The 18,535-nt window shown below is 37.4% G+C and overlaps 1 protein-coding gene and 1 non-coding gene across 3 annotated transcripts in view; one reads left to right on the top strand and one right to left on the bottom strand.

The window, feature by feature from the left end:
- Positions 1-18,535, top strand: part of CTNNA2 (catenin alpha 2) — a 1,309,400-nt gene that overhangs the window by 513,475 nt on the left and 777,390 nt on the right. The window lies entirely within an intron of this gene.
- Positions 545-634, bottom strand: LOC150006307 (small nucleolar RNA SNORD88). The gene has a single exon (XR_016512190.1). It is a non-coding gene; the product is annotated as a small nucleolar RNA SNORD88 (small nucleolar RNA).

Raw genomic sequence — 18,535 nt, forward strand, 5'->3', positions numbered from 1 at the left:
TGTGTAAGAGTAAAACACTCAAATTATATGTACTAATCATAAGAAACTGCCATGTTCAAAAAGGAGAAAAAGGGGCTCAGACAATGCCCTTCATACATAGCAACATCATCACTTTAAATATGTCATCCAGCCTATTAAAGATTCATTAAAGACATTTTATGAGCACATACTTTATTGCAGGCACCGTGTTCCATGTACCAACATTTGCCTGCAGGCATATACATTCTCAGAAGAGCAAAGGTCAGATGAGGGCACTTAAGACTTTTACCTTTCCTCAAAAATAAGCTTATTGCTTTTTTATTATTTGAATCTTAAAAGTTATACACACTCCCTGCATTGGAAAATATAAAATTAAACAGGGAAGAACAAAATATTATATATTGTTCATCACCCAAACATAGCTGCTTTTTAACATTTGATACAAGTCTTTCCAATATGTTTCCTTGTGAAGGTTTTAATGTTCTTCCCTATGTAGTTAGCATCTTGTGTGTTCAATATTCAATGCATTTAATTCTGTCTCTTTTCTTTTTTTTCCCCAGAGCCGGGGCCCCTCAGCCCCTGGGTGTCAAAGGTCCCGGGGGGCACAGTGCTGTCACGGGAGCTCAGAGCCCAGTGCTGGACATCACGGGGACCCCAAGCTCTTTTCTTTTTCATATGACAATTTAACTCTCCACTTTAAATCAGCAAACACTAGATGTTTTGGTTTATTAAGTTACATCAATTTATTTCTTTGAGTAACTGTTATGTGCCAAGTACCATGCTAGGTCCTAGAGATGAATAGTCAAGTAAGTCACAACTGCTGCCCTCTGGGATTGTAGAGAAATTCATTTATTCAGCAAATAATTAACTACATGTCCACTGTGTCCCCATGCTGTGCTGGATACCACAAATCCAGTGGGCAAGCCATCCATTAGGGACAACTCACAAAGGATCTAATGATGTTTCTGTCATGTGAGACACACTAGGACAGGGCTGCATGTAGGTTTCTGTGGAAGCAGTAAAAAGGGGGCTACTCAGTTAGATCTACGATATTAGGAGGGAAATTATTCTGGGACAAGGTAATGTCTGAGCTAACTTTTAAAGTAGGTAAGTAAAAGGTACGAAAGGACATTCTAGGCAAAGGGAAGTCCATGACAAAGAAAATGAATAAAAATCAGGTATCATGAGGCTGGCCAGGGCCCTCTCCTTTCATCCACTCTAATGCCCTCTCCTCCGCTATGAGGGAACTGAGGCCCAGAGAGGTTAATGTGCTCAAGTTCATATAACTAATTACACCCAGAACGGGAGCTAGAGACTTTTCTCAACTCTACCCTCTCAGAGCTGGAGCTGTTGGCAGAGATAAGGGCTAAACTAAACCTTTCCACTGCATTTCATATTTAACATCGAATGAGAGGATTGATCAACAACACTTCACAGTAATAGAAATATTTTGAGACCCTTTGGTTCACTGTGTTCATTACTCTAAGAACCGAACTGAGAATCTTTTTCTTTGGCTAATAAAGGAATTTTTTTTCAAACAATATTTTTCTCAAACTCACATATCAAATTACATATAACAGTGTTATTGAGATAAATGAATGCTTGGTATAGTCCAATAGCAAATATAGCCACAACCCTATCGCCCTTTGCTGTAATTTAATCTTGTTTTTCTTTTCAGAGAGGAAAATGTAAGATAAGAGTTACGCTGTCAGACAAGTTTGTAACGTGCCAGATGCTGTGTTCTGAGCCCCAACCATGGGCTCCCCACTGTGTGAAGGAATCTTTGTTTCTTTCAGTAAGAAGGGTGCCCATTGGCAGCTTATAGCTGAAGTGAATCAATGGAGGCTTTCTCTGAAAATCACTTCCAGGGTTAGCACACAATAAGCCAAGAGGTCTATTTTTCGAAAGAAACACCAAAAACTACTATTTATAGCAGTAAGCCTCATGCGTGGAAGATACCAGCCTTCAAAATTGGATATAGCTATGTTCTACTGACCTGGACAGAAAGGGACGAGTTCAGCTACAAATAGTCAAGTAAGCAGAACCCTGTATCCTAAGAATTCTAATGTTTGACTTTCTAAATTTTATTTTATTTTTATCTCAAAATTATATTTCCACCTTGATTATGAGACCCAGGGCTTACAATACTACCTTGTTGCCTTTTAAATCCTACATAAGCAGAGGTCATTTTCAGATTTCTAGGATAGTATTTAGTATGTTAAAATAAATTGCAGTTGTCATTCATGAAAAAAAAAAATATCATCCATTCCAATGGAGAATCTGACTCCTAATGAGTATTGTCTTTTCTTCACCGAAGCCCTTCATTGGTGGTTGTTGGAGAGGTTTCTGTTACACCTTCATAGGTGACATTTCCTCCCAGTTAAATTGAATGAGTTATGTATCCAATGTTACCATAGATTTTTTTTCTCCTTGTCTTTCTGAAATTAGCGATTTGGTGTTCCAGCTTGCTTTCTAAGGTTTTAGAAACAAAACCCTACAGTTGCAATGATGCAAAAAAGAACTGATGTAACAGGCAGTTTAATAAAGCAATATCCCTATTATAAAGCAATTGCCTCAGGAAAAAAATCCCAGAAATTTAGGATTTGCATAACTATTGAATTTTAAGTCATTCAATTGGTTTTAGTGCAGGTAAATTTATTTCAACCAAAATAAGTTAATATAATTAGTATTTATCAGGTGTTTGCTATGTGCTGGATGCTAGGGGATGGGAGGATATAAAGGCTTTATAATAAGATGCAGATCCCTCCCACATAGCCATCAATCCAGCAATTAGGAAAGGTGGGATAAGTGCCCCAATGGAGGGGAAAAAAGGAGGTAAGGGGACCTAGCAGGACTTCCTGATGGAAGCAGAATTTATTATGGACTTGAAGAGGCAGCTTTTATAAGTGTGTACAAAGGTAAGTTGGGAAATAGGAGGGCATTTGAAAAGAAGGCAGCAGCAAGGAATGGTGGGCCAATGGGACCACGGGTGGCTTGGATGACTGTAGCACCCACAGTTCTTGTCCCTAAACTGTAGGAAAGGTGTGCCTGGGTCTCACAGTGGTCTCTGCTGTCTCTTCATTGCACAGTGTCTTATGCTTATTAATGCTCAATTAATATTTGCTAGATGAGTAAAAGGAAGAGAAGTTTATTATCAAACCTATAGTCATCAGGGAGCTATTTCATTAACAAGAGTGTGAAATCCCATTGGAGAGCAGTTAGTGACCTACTCTGATTTTCATTCATCTTCCTGATGCTCATGGCAGTATACCCATGTATGCCAGTTGGTGAGTCTTGGTGCACCCCACCAAGTCTGCCTAATTAATGAAATTAAAATGTTGGTATCTCTTGTGCTGAAATATGAATGAAAGGGATGCTGTGTCATTATGATGGCAGTATAATCTAATGGCTAATACAGTATTCAGTCACTTATCACAGGTATTATGTTCTAGACCCTCCTGTGATAGGTAAAAATCTGTGAAGTAGGAACCTTACATTTATTTTAGTATTTATATATGTTTTAAGGCTTTATAAACCCTTCCCACACACTTATAAATGTTCCCAGTCCCTTATTAACCTTTCTCACTCCCTTATTAACCTTTTCCACACTTTTATAAACACTACTTATGTTCTTAAACATATTCTACACTCTTAAACCTAGGTAACTTTAATAACATTCGTGTACAGTACTGCAAAATCCCATGATACAGCGAAAAATCTGCGATGTATCATTAAATATAATATTTTTTAAAATCCTGTGATACAGTGAGGCCGTGATAAATGAACCGTGATATAGAGAGGGACTACTGTGAAGGTAGTTACTTTAAAGGTAGATTGTTTGGGTTCTGCTTTTTGCTTTATCAGGTATGAGCTATGTGATTTGGTTTATTCATGTGTATAATGGGAATAATGATACTATATACTTATAGTTTTGAAAATTAAATGAATTAATGTAAGAGGGCTACAAACAGTGCCTAGCAAATTCCGTTACCATATTATTTTTCATTTTCATAAGGAGAAGATATTAATGTGAGAGTGCTAAGTTATGGCACTTAAAAGAAATCCAAGGTCATATATCCAAGGGCAAACCATTTGTATGTCTATTCCAAGAAAATGCAGAAAATACTAGATAATTGCTAAACATATTTAATTTCAATGATCAGTCTGATACTCGCTATCCAGTTGTTTAAAATATGAACCATAGAAGTTAGAGATTTTTTTATCTGAACAAAAAAATATGCAAACTTTAAAATGCAGGTGAGTTTGAAAAAACAATATACACAATGAGAGGATCTTTGCTCTGCATTTCAAGTCACAGTAGAACATAATTTATACTTCATATTGTAAACTGCAAGATTATTATGACCCCTGAGACCTAGTTTAGGTTTGTTAAGGGAGCATTATGGTTAGGTTTATTGCTTCCATAAGTGTGTAAAATTTTTCAGTTTGAAAATACCTCAAATGGAATAGAGAAGTTCTAGACTGCTTTATGTGGAAAATGTTAGCCTTGTTCATGAGTTATATGGAGGACCATTTTAACTGTCAAAACTGGTGTTTGTTCAGATTTAAGGATAATAGGATTCATTAAAAAAGAATGAAGACATGGGTTGACTTCTGAAATACCTGAAATACTTGAGAATGCTAAAAAAAATAAAATAGGACTTTCCAATGCTGGATTTTTATTTTTTAATATTTTAATGGTTATTTGAATATTATGAGCCAGATGTTTTTTGCTGTATTAACTATAATTGTAGCATTGACTTTTTCTATACTTTTATAAAAGTATTGTCAGAGGATAGATTCCTACATGTCTCTTCAAAACATATAATTATATGAATAAAAATGTAAATAGAAAAGGAAATATGTGCTTTATAATTACTAAGTAAAGGAAAATTTAATCTCAGCTAAAATATAACTTGGCATTACACATAAGGATTAGCATTATAACTTGAAATCAATAAAGATTTTGTGAAAGCAAACATGATTTACTGGTTGTATTAAGGAAAATATAGCAACATCAGGAGAAGGAAGGCATCCTATGCAAGAGAAAATTGTATTTATTAACAACAAAAAACAACACCTGCAAATATCTGTCCCTTCTTGTAAATTTCATACTGAATCTCTGGGGAATTCAATAGTGTGGTAAATGTAATTTGTAGTTCTTTACAATTACAGTCTAAACAGATGAAGTCTAAAGGGAGTTTGCCTATTTGATTTTCAAATTTGCATCACTTAAAATCCAATCAGGCCAACTGTTCAGAATTTTATTAGATAGGAAATATGTCAATGAGTTCAAGCCCACATTGTGTATTGAAAGAACATATCTTATTTTATAGTAGGCCTTGGCTCAGGGGTTCAGTTAGCTTGTGATTCAGCCCCCCAGTAAAGATTGCTTACTGACTGTTTGAATTGTTATTATATTATACCCTTCGATTTTCAATAACCAATGTTTTATAGGCCAGCAGATTGCCTTTGATTTTTGAGAATTTGCAGTAACATATTGCGCTTAACAGATTTATGCAGGAATGTAAAATAAAAACAGTTAGTAGGCACATGGGATTTTAGTACACAGAGAGGATTAGGTTTACAGATGGCTGGTACAGATAATGACATGGAGTAATTTAGCCATGTAAGGTAATCTGTTGTTGACAGAATTCATTAGCATTTACCCGACATATACAGGTGTTTGGGTTGTGCCTTACCTGGGACTCAGAGCAAGCAGTGTTATTTGTAGTGGAAGTCTAAAATTTAAAATCTCTAAAACATGCCTGGGTTTAAGGATTTATTTCAGGGAAATGTTCTAAGAGCTTGCCAAAATATACTATATAAGTTATTCAGCCCCCCTGCCTTTAAAATTCTCATTCTTTGTTTGTTACTCCATAAAATGCAAGGCATCAGAGAATGTTTAAGGTATTCTTATTTAATTAATTAGTATATTATAGAAAAAGAGGCAGAAAACCATGGATGCTACTTTTAGTTTCACACTGTAAGTCTCATATCCATTCCCTTGCAAAAATTGTTCTTAGCTGCATATTATAATCAACTTTGGAGCTTGTTTAAAATACCGATGTTGAGCCCCTACCCTCAGAAGTGCTAGATGATTCTACTGCAGAGACAGGGTTAATAATCTCTGTCCAATTGTTACATTTACTCTCACAGGTAGAATCAGTGCCCAAAAGGCTTCTAGGTCTCTCCATTCATACTACCCTACCCGCAGCTATCAGCCAATCTTCCAATAACTGTCTTGTAATTAAGTCTCTCGCCTTTCTGAGAGCCTTAGATCCTTAGCCTATGAAGATGCTGATGCCAAATCTATCAACTCTAAACTCAGTTTCCTGAGGCCCTAACTCTTCAGGGCCGCCATCCCTGGACAATGCCTTTGTGGTCTGCATCCATGCATTGGAGCTGTACTGTAGCTGCTCGTTTCCCAGGCCACAGCTGCTTTCATCTCTAGGCCTTTGCTCACTCATCGCTCTGCCTTTTCCCTGGAAGCCCCTCTTTATTCTGGCTGCATGTCATCCATTCAAATCTAAGTTCTCTTTCAAGGTTATGCACCTAATCCTTAGGATCCTCTACACAACCCTCCTATAAGGACCATGCTGCTGGGTTTGTAGCCTCCACACTGCCTAACTGAGCATTCCCATCATGTATTTTCATACATTCTTAGCTGATTGCTTCAGACATGTCATGTCTTATATTTCTACCAAGGCAAGCCAAGGCAAACAAGCAAAGCAAAGCTAAACAAAACAACAACCACCTTGCACAGGAATGGGCAGATAGTACATGTTGAATGATTATGGTCAAAAAGGAAGTAAAACATAGTGGTGAGGGTTGTAGAATTATGTGAATATACCAATAAAATAAAATAAAACAAAGCACTGAATCAAACACTAAATAAGTGAATTGTATGCTACATAAATAACACAACACATAGTATTTGGTTTTAAAGCATTCTGGGCCCTTGGGTGGACATTTAGCCCCCATGTTCATCTACTGATAAGGAAGGCTTCCACTTCTCACCACCTCTTATACTTGGTGCACCTCCTTGAAACTATTTCCTTCTCTGAGCCTTGATTGAAAATAATTTGTGAAATTTTCACTGGAAGAACATGAACTGAACACTCTGCCTTTGTGATTACAGACAGGAAAGGTGCAGAGATAAAGAAGACAGTTTGTGCCTTTGAGTTCAGCTAGCTTTTCTGAGTCCTCCACTTTCATCTTCACGGTACCTGCACTTGATTTTCACATATATTTACTTCCTTTTATATCAGCAAGGAAAGACTGCAGAGCAGATGTTGCCAAAATTTCACCTTTGAACCTACCATTTTCTAGGATACATGGGCAGAATCAGTTATTGGGAAGAAGTGTGGGTCCTATAATCTGATGCTGCTCTGGATCATGGTTCTTCTACCTCCTTACTGTGTGATCTTGGACTCAGAGTCCTTATCTGTAAAATGAGAAAATACTAGAAAACAATTCTCTGGGTTGCTGTGATGAATGAGATGTTCAGCATGATATTATTTCAACTGTGATTACTAGTTCAAAGCTTATTCATTATTTTTTGATGCAGCTAGTTAGAATGAAGTCCAATAGCCTATGTTTTACATCCCCGTTCTTAGTCTTCAAGAATCTTTTAAGGTAGTAGACTATGTACCAATTTATAATTGAACCATAAAAGGGATATGACTTACCCTGTCTCATGATTATAAAGGATTAAATGTAGCTATCCCACTCAAGACTACTAATCTCAAATCCATTCTTTCTTAACACACTTCTGATATCCTTCTCTTTCATTCATAGATATCGCAGATGTAGCCGTCACAAAAGGTCTTCCCTGTTTGTAAAGCTTTCCACTTCATCTGATTGATACTCAGAATTTCCTGGCTACCCAAATTATCTAAACTCTTTAAAGAGCATAATTAGATCCAGCAGACTTTACCTTGATATGCTATTTCATTGCAAGATTCAAGAGTAATACAAGTGGAACAAAAAGAAAACTTTTGGATCAACCACATTGGGCTTACCTGCTTCATAAAGTCTGAGAGTAAGTGTCCAAGAGTAAAGGTCTCTGGTTATTATGCCAAGATGCAAATAAGAAACTGTGTTTTCAACCACATTTTTTTTTATTTGGACCTGTGGGAGCTCTCTGTTTTCTATCATTGTTATTTAGGGGACTACAAGATTTATGAGAACAAGCACTTTTTCATATTTAACTTAAAATCTACTGTTTCAGAGTTGGTATACCAACCTCAGAAGAAATGCCCTTCGCCTCCAAAAAGCTGAAAACAAAGATGATGTCCAGTTGTTTCCATGAATGCTGCCTCAAGCCTATGTTAGTCATCATTTGTTAGACGTAATTTAATTCCAGAGTGGAAGCTGCACTGAATCTTAGAGTTTCAGTTCAAAGCACCCGTTGTCACATAGCTATCTGAGAGGTTTTACTATGGCAGACATTGCAAGATAGGGAGCAGTATTAAATGTTTGCGTCACAATATGTTTAGATCTCCTCACCCTGATAAATGCCCCCCTCCCAGATTTGGTACCTTCCCTTTGTTATGAGTAAAGGTCTTTCTTCCCTTAAAATAGTTTAATATGTTAAACCTGACAAGCCAGATACAATCAGAACAACCCAAGGGGAGTTTTATGCTCTGCTTTTGTAGTGTTCTAGGAAAGATTTTGAAGACAGGAAGGGGATGGCCTTTTATTTAGTCCAACGTGATTCATGAGACCTGTATCCTGATTCCTCTGGTCAGAGGGTAGAGAAGACTACAGTAATAGAAACATTTTAAATCAATCTGATTCTGGCCCTCGACTGCTCATTCAGGATTTCAACTCCCTACAGTATGCCTGCAAACATTTCTGGGGGTCTTGGGGGTGTCCCATGAGCTCACACATTGCTGCTCTCACAAGAGAGCAGAGCAGTGTGTGTACCAGTTCTCCATCCCTTCCTACCAGCCATCTGTGAGAGGGGAGGTTTCAGGGTGGTGCCAGCACACCAGTGTTCTGTTGAGAATTGAGAGAGGATGCCTCTATCTATCCCTTTTGGATCACGTGGCCTTAGCGAGACCCCATTAGCAGTTTTCAACAATAATAGGATATATGCAATTCCTGTTTTATATTTAAACTGCTATATAGCTTTAGGCTAGTGACTATATATATTTATATACACAGTTTTATAAACAATTACAATGGTTTCAACCACTGAAGAAGCAGAAGCAACTCAGTACTGTGGAGCAACATGTGACAACCTCAGGGGCTGTCACAAGGGGCCAGTGAGAAGTTGAATGAGTGACTCTGTATTCCCTCCATGTCTACTCATCCAAAGAAGTGGATTTTTACCTATTTTATACACTGAGACTCCAGGAAATTTTGCTTGAAATGCTATTTCTGTCCTAATATTTTCTGACATATTTTAGCCTCACACACAATATTTTCTTTTTGTTAGAATACTTATGAATTTGTTCTATTATAAAAGTGACCTTCGCGCACGGGGACACCACGGAGCGAACGCAAAAACACCCCAGCCCGGCAACAATAGGTGCCAATTGCGGGACAAGCTCTCGGGCCGCATTGGGTGTGCAGGGGCGCGCGCACAAGGACACCTCAGCTGGCTCCAGCGGGCGGCAAGGGAATGCGCCGTGCCCGCAACCGCGGGTGCACACCATTGCTGCAAGAAACAAGAACCTCTGAACCACCACACTAGACCAGCTGCGGAAGCAGAAAAAGAAGGCAACACACCAAGGCTAAAATGGAGTAAAAACATCCCTATTTTTTTCACTTTTTTTCTCTCTTTCTTCTTTCTTTCTTTCTTCTTTCTTCATTCTTTTCTTTCTTCTTTTTTCTTGGGATTTAACTTTTTTTAAATTTTTTTTAAATTTTTTTCCTCTCTTCTTTTTTCTTTCCTCTTTCTTTCTTTTCTCTCTTTTTTTTTTATTTCTTCTTTTCTTTCTTATTTTTTTGTTGGTTTTTTTTCCCTTCCAAAAGAAAAACAAACTTTATCTCAAACGTGTTGCATATAACCTCTCCTTCTCATCCTTTCTCTTCAATCGTTGTTTATTTGTTTGTGTGTCTAGTTTAGCCCTACTATCACTCTAGATAATAGAATATAATTACTCTATAAACCCAATACAATACAATCCCACTTTCTTACTATATTATGCATTTTTCTATCCTTTTCTTCTATTTTTATTAACATACAATGTAAATATTACCTACTGGCTTGCACAGTCTCAACTATTATTAATCTATCACCCCCTCTATCAAAAATCATATTTTTCCTCTCTAAAAACAACTCTTATCTATTCTTCTTATAGTATAAAAGCTCTAATCTCTTTGCATTTATATTAATACTGGATCATTGGCTGACGAAAGTGGGATAGAGGGTGGGAGATATTTTTTGAGGGTGTGGGTCTCCTGGCTGGGCTGTGTGTTTCTGTTTTTAACAGCATCTCCACAAAAGAACTCAAGACAAAGTGGATAGAGTGACTCCCAACCAACTAGCCAGAAAGAAGATCCTACCAAAGAACATCTGAAATATAACCAAACAGCATAAACAAATGACATAAAGGGTAACTCAAGAACATCAGGCTCAGGATATCAAAGAGACTGCACCACTGAAACCCCCAGATCTCCCATAAAGAATCTCACAGCACAAAGGAGGGAAGTCAAAGCAGACCATCCCCCCCAAAAAAACAAATAAATAAATAAAAACAAGCAAAAAGAATCCAACATGGTAAGACGCAAAAATAGCCCCTCAATGAAAAGAAAAGAGGAATCCTCAGAAAGAGAGATAGATGAAATAGACATAGCCCAAATGTCAGACATGGAATTCAAAACAATGGTGGTAAAGAAGCTCAATATACTCGACATCCTTAAAAACAACTATGACAACCTCCAAGGAAGTTACCAGCAGCTCCAAGAAAATTACAGGGAACTTGCAGAGAACTACACCAGCATTAAAAAGGACATAGAAACTGTTAACAAGAACCAGGAAGAATTGAAGAATTCAGTCTCTAAACTGAAAAACACAGTAGAATCAGTCAAAAGCAGACTAAACGAAGCAGAGGATCAGATTAGTGAGTTAGAAGATAATGTAGAGAAAAACTCCCAGGCAATACAGCAAAATGAAAAAAGATTAAAAAAATATGAACAAGATATAAGGGAATTACAGGATAGCATGATAAGAAATAATATCAGGATCATCGGAATTAGAGAGGGAGAAGAAAAGGAGCATGGAATTGAAAAACTGATAGGAGAAATAGTGACAGAAAGTTTTCCAAACCTGAAGAGAAAAAGTTATGCAAGTCCAAGAAGCACTGAGAGTTCCAATAAAGAGGAACCCCCAAAAACCCACTCCAAGGCACATCATAGTTAAAATGGCAACATTCCAAGACAAAGAGAGAATCCTAAAAGCAGCAAGAGAAAAACAGCAAATAACATACAAGGGAGCTCCGATAAGACTATCGACCGATTTCTCAACAGAAACATTACAAGCCAGAAGGGAATGGTCAAAAATATTTCAAGCAATGAAAAACAAAGGCCTACAACCAAGAATACTCTTCCTAGCAAGGTTCTCATTCAAAATAGAAGGTGAAATAAGGAGTTTCTCAGACAAAGGAAGGCTGAAAGAATACATCTCCACCAAACCAGCATTGCAAGAGATGCTAAAGGGTGTGTTCTAAGAAAAAATAAGAAAAGAACAAGAGAGGAGAGGAACAGAGGTACAAAGGGCAATGAATAAATACACGTCAATAATAACCTTAAATGTAAATGGATTAAATGCTCCAATTAAAAGACATAGGGTAACGGAATGGATAAGAAAACAGGACCCACATATTTGCTGTCTACAAGAAACACACCTCAAAACAAAAGATTTACACAGACTGAAAGTAAAGGGATATAAAAAAAAATATTCCAAGCCAGGGTAGCAGTCCTCATATCAGACAAAACAGATTTCAAAGCAAGGGCAATAAAAAGAGACAAAGAAGGACATTTCATAATACTTAAAGGAACAATCCATCAAGAAGATATGACATTGATAAACATATATGCACCGAACATAGGAGCACCCAAATACATAAAGCAAATACTAGAAGACCACAAGAAGGATATTAACAGCAACACACTCATAGTAGGGGACTTCAACACTCCATTATCAACAATAGACAGATCATCCAAGCAAAGAAACACCAAGGATATACAGGCATTGAAAAGCACACTAAACCACATGGACCTAACTGATATATATAGAACTTTCCACCCCAAAGAAGCAAAATATACATTCTTTTCAAATGCACATGGGACATTTTCAAAGATAGACCACATGACAGGACACAAAACAAGCCTCAACAAATTCAAGAAAATTGAAGTCATATCAAGCATCTTTTCAGATCACAATGCCTTGAAACTAGAAATCAACCTCAGAGAAAAAAATCAAAGACACCCAAACTCATGGAGATTGAATAACATGCCATTAAATAATGAATGGATTAACAATGACATCAAAAAAGAAATCAAGAAATTTCTAGAAACTAATGATAATGAGCACACAACAGCCCCAAACCTGTGGGACACAGCAAAAGCAGTCCTAAGAGGGAAGTTCATAGCAATACAGGCATATGTGAAAAGGATAGAAGAATCTCAAATAAAAAACCTAACCATAAAGCTACAAGAACTAGAAAAACAACAACAAACAAAGCCTAAGGCAAGAAGAAGGAAGGAAATCATCAAGATCAGGGCAGAACTAAATGACATAGAGACTAAACAAACAATCCAAAAGATCAACAAAACTAGGAGCTGGTTCTTCGAAAAAATAAACAAAATCTACAAGCCTCTAGCCAGTCTAATCAAGAAAAAAAGAGAGAAGACCCAAATAAACAAAATCAGAAATGAAAGAGGAGAAATCACGACTGATACCACAGAAATACAAAGGGTAGTTAGAAATTACTACAGACAACTGTATGGCAAGAAATTTGACAATCTAGAACAAATGGACAAATTTCTAGAAATATACAACCTTCCAAAACTGAATCAAGAAGAAGTAGAAAGTCTCAACAGACCAATAACAAAGAAGGAAATTGAAATAGTAATCCAAAATCTCCCAGCACACAAAAGCTCTGGACCGGATGGCTTCACAGGCGAATTCTACAAAACATTCAGGGAAGAACTAACTCCTATCCTCCTCAAACTGTTCTGAAAAATTCAAGAAGAGGGGAAAATCCCAAACTCTTTCTATGAAGCCAGTATTATTCTAATCCCCAAACCAGGTCAAGACACAACAAAGAAAGAAAACTATAGGCCAATATCACTGATGAACATAGATGCTAAAATCCTCAATAAAATATTGGCAAACAGGATCCAGCAATACATCAAAAAGATCATACATCACGATCAAGTGGGCTTCATTCCAGGGATGCAAGGATGGTTTAATATTTGCAAATCAATAAATATAATACATCACCTAAACAAAATGAAAGACAAAAATCACATGATCATATCAATAGATGCAGGAAAAGCATTTGATAAAGTACAACACCCATTTATGATGAAAACACTCAGCAAAATGGGAATAGAGGGAGCATACCTTAACATAATTAAGGCTATATATGAGAAGCCTGAGGCCAACATCATACTCAATGGCCAAAAACTAAAAGCATTCCCCCTGAATTCAGGAACTAGACAAGGTTGTCCACTCTCTCCGCTCCTATTCAACATAGTGTTGGAAGTCCTAGCCACAGCAATCAGACAAGAAAAAGAAATAAAAGGCATCCAGATTGGGAAAGAGGAAGTAAAACTATCATTATATGCAGATGACATGATAGTATACCTAGAAAATCCTATAAACTCCACTAAAAGACTACTCAATATAATAAGTGAATTTGGCAAAATAGCAGGATACAAAATAAATATACAGAAATCTAAGACATTTCTGTACACCAACAATAAAATATCAGAGACAGAAACAAAAAAGAAAATACCATTTACTGTAGCAACAAGAAAAATAAAGTACCTAGGAGTAAACTTAACCAAAGAGATAGAAGACCTGTACTCTGAAAATTACATAACATTGAAGAAAGAAATTAAGGAAGATACAAATAAATGGAGGCAAATACCATGTTCTTGGATGGGAAGAATCAACATCATCAAAATGGCCATACTACCCAAAGCAATTTACAGATTCAATGCAATCCCTATTAAAATACCAATGACATATTTCACAGACCTAGAACGAATACTCCATAAATTCATATGGAACCAAAAAAGACCCCGAATAGCAAAAGCGATCTTGAGATGGAAGAACACAGCAGCAGGAATCACAACACCAGATATCAAACAATACTACAAAGCCACTGTTATCAAAACAGTCTGGTACTGGCATAAGAACAGACATATATATCAGTGGAACAGAATAGAGAGTCCAGAAATAAACCCAGGCCTCTATGGTCAACTAACATTTGATAAAGGAGGTAGGAACATAAAATGGAGTGAGAAGAGCCTCTTTAACAAATGGTGCTGGGAGAACTGGATAGGGACGTGCAAAAAAATGAAACTAGACCACCAACTTACACCACAAAGGAGAATAAACTCAAGATAGATCAAAGACTTAAATGTAAGCTGTGACACCATAAAAGTCCCAGAGGAAAACATAGGCAAGAAAATATCAGATATCTCACGTAACAATTTCTTCATGGATACATCTCCTAAAGCAAGAGAAATAAAGGAAAAAATAAATAAATGGGATTACATCAAACTAAAGAGTTTCTGCTCAGCAAAAGAAAACATAAGCAAGTTGTAAAGGAAACCAACCATATGGGAAAACATATTTGCCAATGACATCACAGACAGGGGACTGATTTCCAAAATATATAGAGAGCTGATACGACTCAACATCAAGAAAACAAACAACCCAATTAAAAAATGGGCAAAGGATGTGAACAAACACTTCTCCAAAGAGGACATACAGAAAGTCCATAGACACATGAAAAAATGCTCAACATCATTAGCCATCAGGGAGATGCAAATAAAAACCACAATGAGATACCATTTTACACCGGTCAGAATGGCCATCATCAACAAATCAACAAACAGCAAGTGCTGGCGAGGATGTGGAGAAACGGGAACCCTACTGCACTGTTGGTGGGAATGTAGACTGGTGCAGCCACTATGGAAAACAGTATGGAATTACCTCAAAAGATTAAAAATGGAACTGCCTTTTGAACCAGCGACTCCACTACTAGGATTATACCCAAAGAATCTTGAAACACCAATTCAAAAGAACTTATGCACCCCTATGTTCATTGCAGCACTGTTTACAATAGACAAGTGCTTGAAACAGCCTAAGTGCCCATCTGTAGATGAGTGGATTAAAAAACTGTGGTACATTTACACAATGGAATACTATGCGCAGAAAGAAAGAACTCCTGCCATTTGCAACAACATGGATGGAACTAGGAAGAATTTTGCTTAGTGAAATAAGCCAGGCAAAGAAAGAAAAATACCATATGATGTCACCTGATACAGGAAACTAAAGAACTACACAAACAAAAGAACTAAATAGAACAAAGAGCAGAATACCAGTCAATAGGGGGGAGGGGAGGGAGAGAAGGGGGATAAGTAAGGGAAGGGTTTAGTCAAAGAACATGTATAAATGACTCATGGACATGGACAACGGGGAGGGATATGATTGCGGGAGGGGGGGTGGGTTGGGTGAGGAAGAGAAATTGGGAGAAAATGGGACAACTGTAATTGAAAAACCAAAAATAAAAAAAAGTAAAAAATAAAAATAAATAAATAAATAAAAGTGACCTTATCATACCTTGGGACTATTTTTATGTTTAACGATAACATCCTATAATTGTATGTTGAGGGTGATGAGGAAATGGACTTTGATCAGGGAGAAAGTGCTTTTGTGCCATTTTTTAAAGATCCATGCCATACTTAATATAATCTAAAGGACTCCTTTATTTGAAGGTTTGGGCAGAAATGACAGGGACGGCTATTTTGTTTTCATTGCCAACTTCTAGGGGTTAGTTAATGAACATAAAATATATTATGTTTTAAAAATGGTAAAGCATTTGTCTGACCTGTTTTTATGAATCATTAAAACTATCTTGGAAGTCTCAAGTCATCTTGTTTCAATGTATACCCCAGAATACTCCCTGGCCAGCCTAATGGATGGAAAAGCAGAGAGGTAAAGATATTTTAACAAAGACAGAATAGTAATGCATTGCCTTATCAAGAGAATACAGAATCTTGAATAGTTTTTATTTACCACAAGTACAGCGGGCCCTTGAGTAATGTCATTTCACTCAACATTGTTGTGTTATAATGTTGATGAGGAAAATTAGTTCCCTGTCCAGAGCACTGTCTGTGTGGAGTTGGCACTTCTCCTCATATCTGTGTGGGTTTTCTCCAAGGACTCTGGTCTCCTCCCACATCCCAAAGATGTTCAGTTAGGTGAACTGGCATGTCTACACTGTCCCAGTGTGAGCAAGTGTGTGTGTGTGAGTGGTGCAGAGATGAAACGGTTTTATGTCCAGAGTAGGTCCCGCCTGGTGCCCTGAGCTGCTGGGACAAGCTCTGGCCACCTGCCATCCTGAACTGGAATAAGCGGGTTGGAAAAGAATGATCTTAATTGTTTTTATTCATTTTTATTAGATGTATGGATAGCTGTCTTTTATTTCCATGTTTAACATTAGAAGTGTTTTGGGTCTTTATTTAGAAGTTTGGTACTGTTTTTGTGACCAGAGTATGCTGTAGAAACTTAACTCTGTACCATTTAGCCTATGGTGAAAAGGTTTTGTTATACATCATTTCTCTTTAAGTTACCGTTTCCTAGAATCTATTGACAACATCAGATGAGGACTTACTGTACGTGTATTTTCTGCAGTGTTTGAAGCTATGTGAGGTAGTTAGATTTGAAAGGAAATTAAAAAATTAGATACATGTAGTGGAATAGGATGCATTTGAATCACATCATCAGAGAATTCTGAGTAAACATGTGGCAGATCTCATCCCAAATCCCCCATCACAGATATGAATCCCCTTCTAACATCTCTGGCTCCTCCTCCCAAAGCTCCAATGATAGAGAAGTCCCTGACAGGGCACTGTCCTGGGAAATTCTTAGTATTTGGTGATTCCAAGACCCAGGTCTGAGTTCTGGCCCAGCAATGTGCTTTCTACTGTGAGACCTTGAGGAGGCTGTTTAGCTTCACTGAGTCCTGATATCTTCAGTTGTAAAAGAAATTCAGTAGTGTTGTCCTGGTCATTCTCCCTCTGTCCTCATACTCTATCCATTCTCTACTGTTATATGTCCTGCTTGGGGCCCAAAAGGCTGACTTCTTCAGAACGCATCTTCCATGTCCCCTTGATTACCAGTGTTTTGTTGGGCTGGACCAGTGAAAGCCCTAGCAGATGGAGGAGGGTGTAGGAGAGAGAGCACAGGCCTTCCTTCTTGTCCTGATGGCTCTGGGCTGCCTAGTTTGGCCACATCCTTCCCTGTCTGCAGCTCCCTGTCAGCAGTCAGGTTCTTCCCTGCCCCTGTGCAGTTAGTTCTTCCCCTGCTTCCGTAGGCCTAGGAGTGCTAGGGACTTCCACTCCCTGCTGTTGCAATCTCTGAGAATCTCACTGCCCCTTGTTACCTCCCTTTAGAAAAGATTAATTTTTCAATTACACTCAATATTGTATTAGTTTCAGAAGTACAGCATAGTGGTTAGACATTTATAAAACTTATGAAGTGACCCCCTACTAAGTCTAGGACCCATCTGGCACCATACATAGTTATTAGAATATTACTGACTGTATTCCCTGTGCTGTGCTTGACATCCCCATGACTATTTTGTAATTACTGATTTATATTTTACTTCTTAATCCTTTTACCCTTTTCACCCAGCTCCCCTACCCTCTCCTGTCTGGTAACCGTTAGTTTCTGTTTTGTTTGTTTGTTTATTTTGTTCTTTAAATTCAACATATAAATGAAATCATATGGTATTTGTCTTTTGCTGTCTGACTTACTTCACTTAGCATAATATTCTGCATGTCTATCCATGCAGTCACAGGTGGAAAGACTTTTTTAAGACCAAATAATAGTCCATTGTATATATATATATATACAACATCATTTTTATCCAATCATCTATTGATGGACACTTAGGTTGTTTCCATATCTTGGCCATTGTGCATTATGCTCCAGTTAGTTCCCTCAATTCTGCTCTTACCTCTTTGTCAGCCATTCCTTTATTGAAGTGTCCTGAGGTGCCTGCATTGGGTTTCTTGTTCCTGTCAGGACACTGACCCAAGTACCTGTCCTCATTCTCTCTCATATGCATTAAGAAATTCAAACTGAGTAATGTATTCAAGCAACTTATAAGTTAAAAGGAGTAATACATATGTTAGTTTTTCATTTTACTGCCTCAAACTGTCCATTCCTTTTCATTAAGATTTATTTGTTCTTATCTTTAGCTTGTTTCCTGTTCCTAAATTCTGTTAACCATGATTGGTCCTATCATGTTAAAGAGTAAATATAATCTTTGGCAGCTCTTTGGATCCTTGAAAACAC

The sequence above is a fragment of the Furipterus horrens genome, unplaced genomic scaffold (genome assembly GCF_987537825.1).
Source record: "Furipterus horrens unplaced genomic scaffold, mFurHor1.1.pri manual_scaffold_6, whole genome shotgun sequence".
In the NCBI taxonomy this organism is placed as follows: domain Eukaryota; kingdom Metazoa; phylum Chordata; class Mammalia; order Chiroptera; family Furipteridae; genus Furipterus; species Furipterus horrens.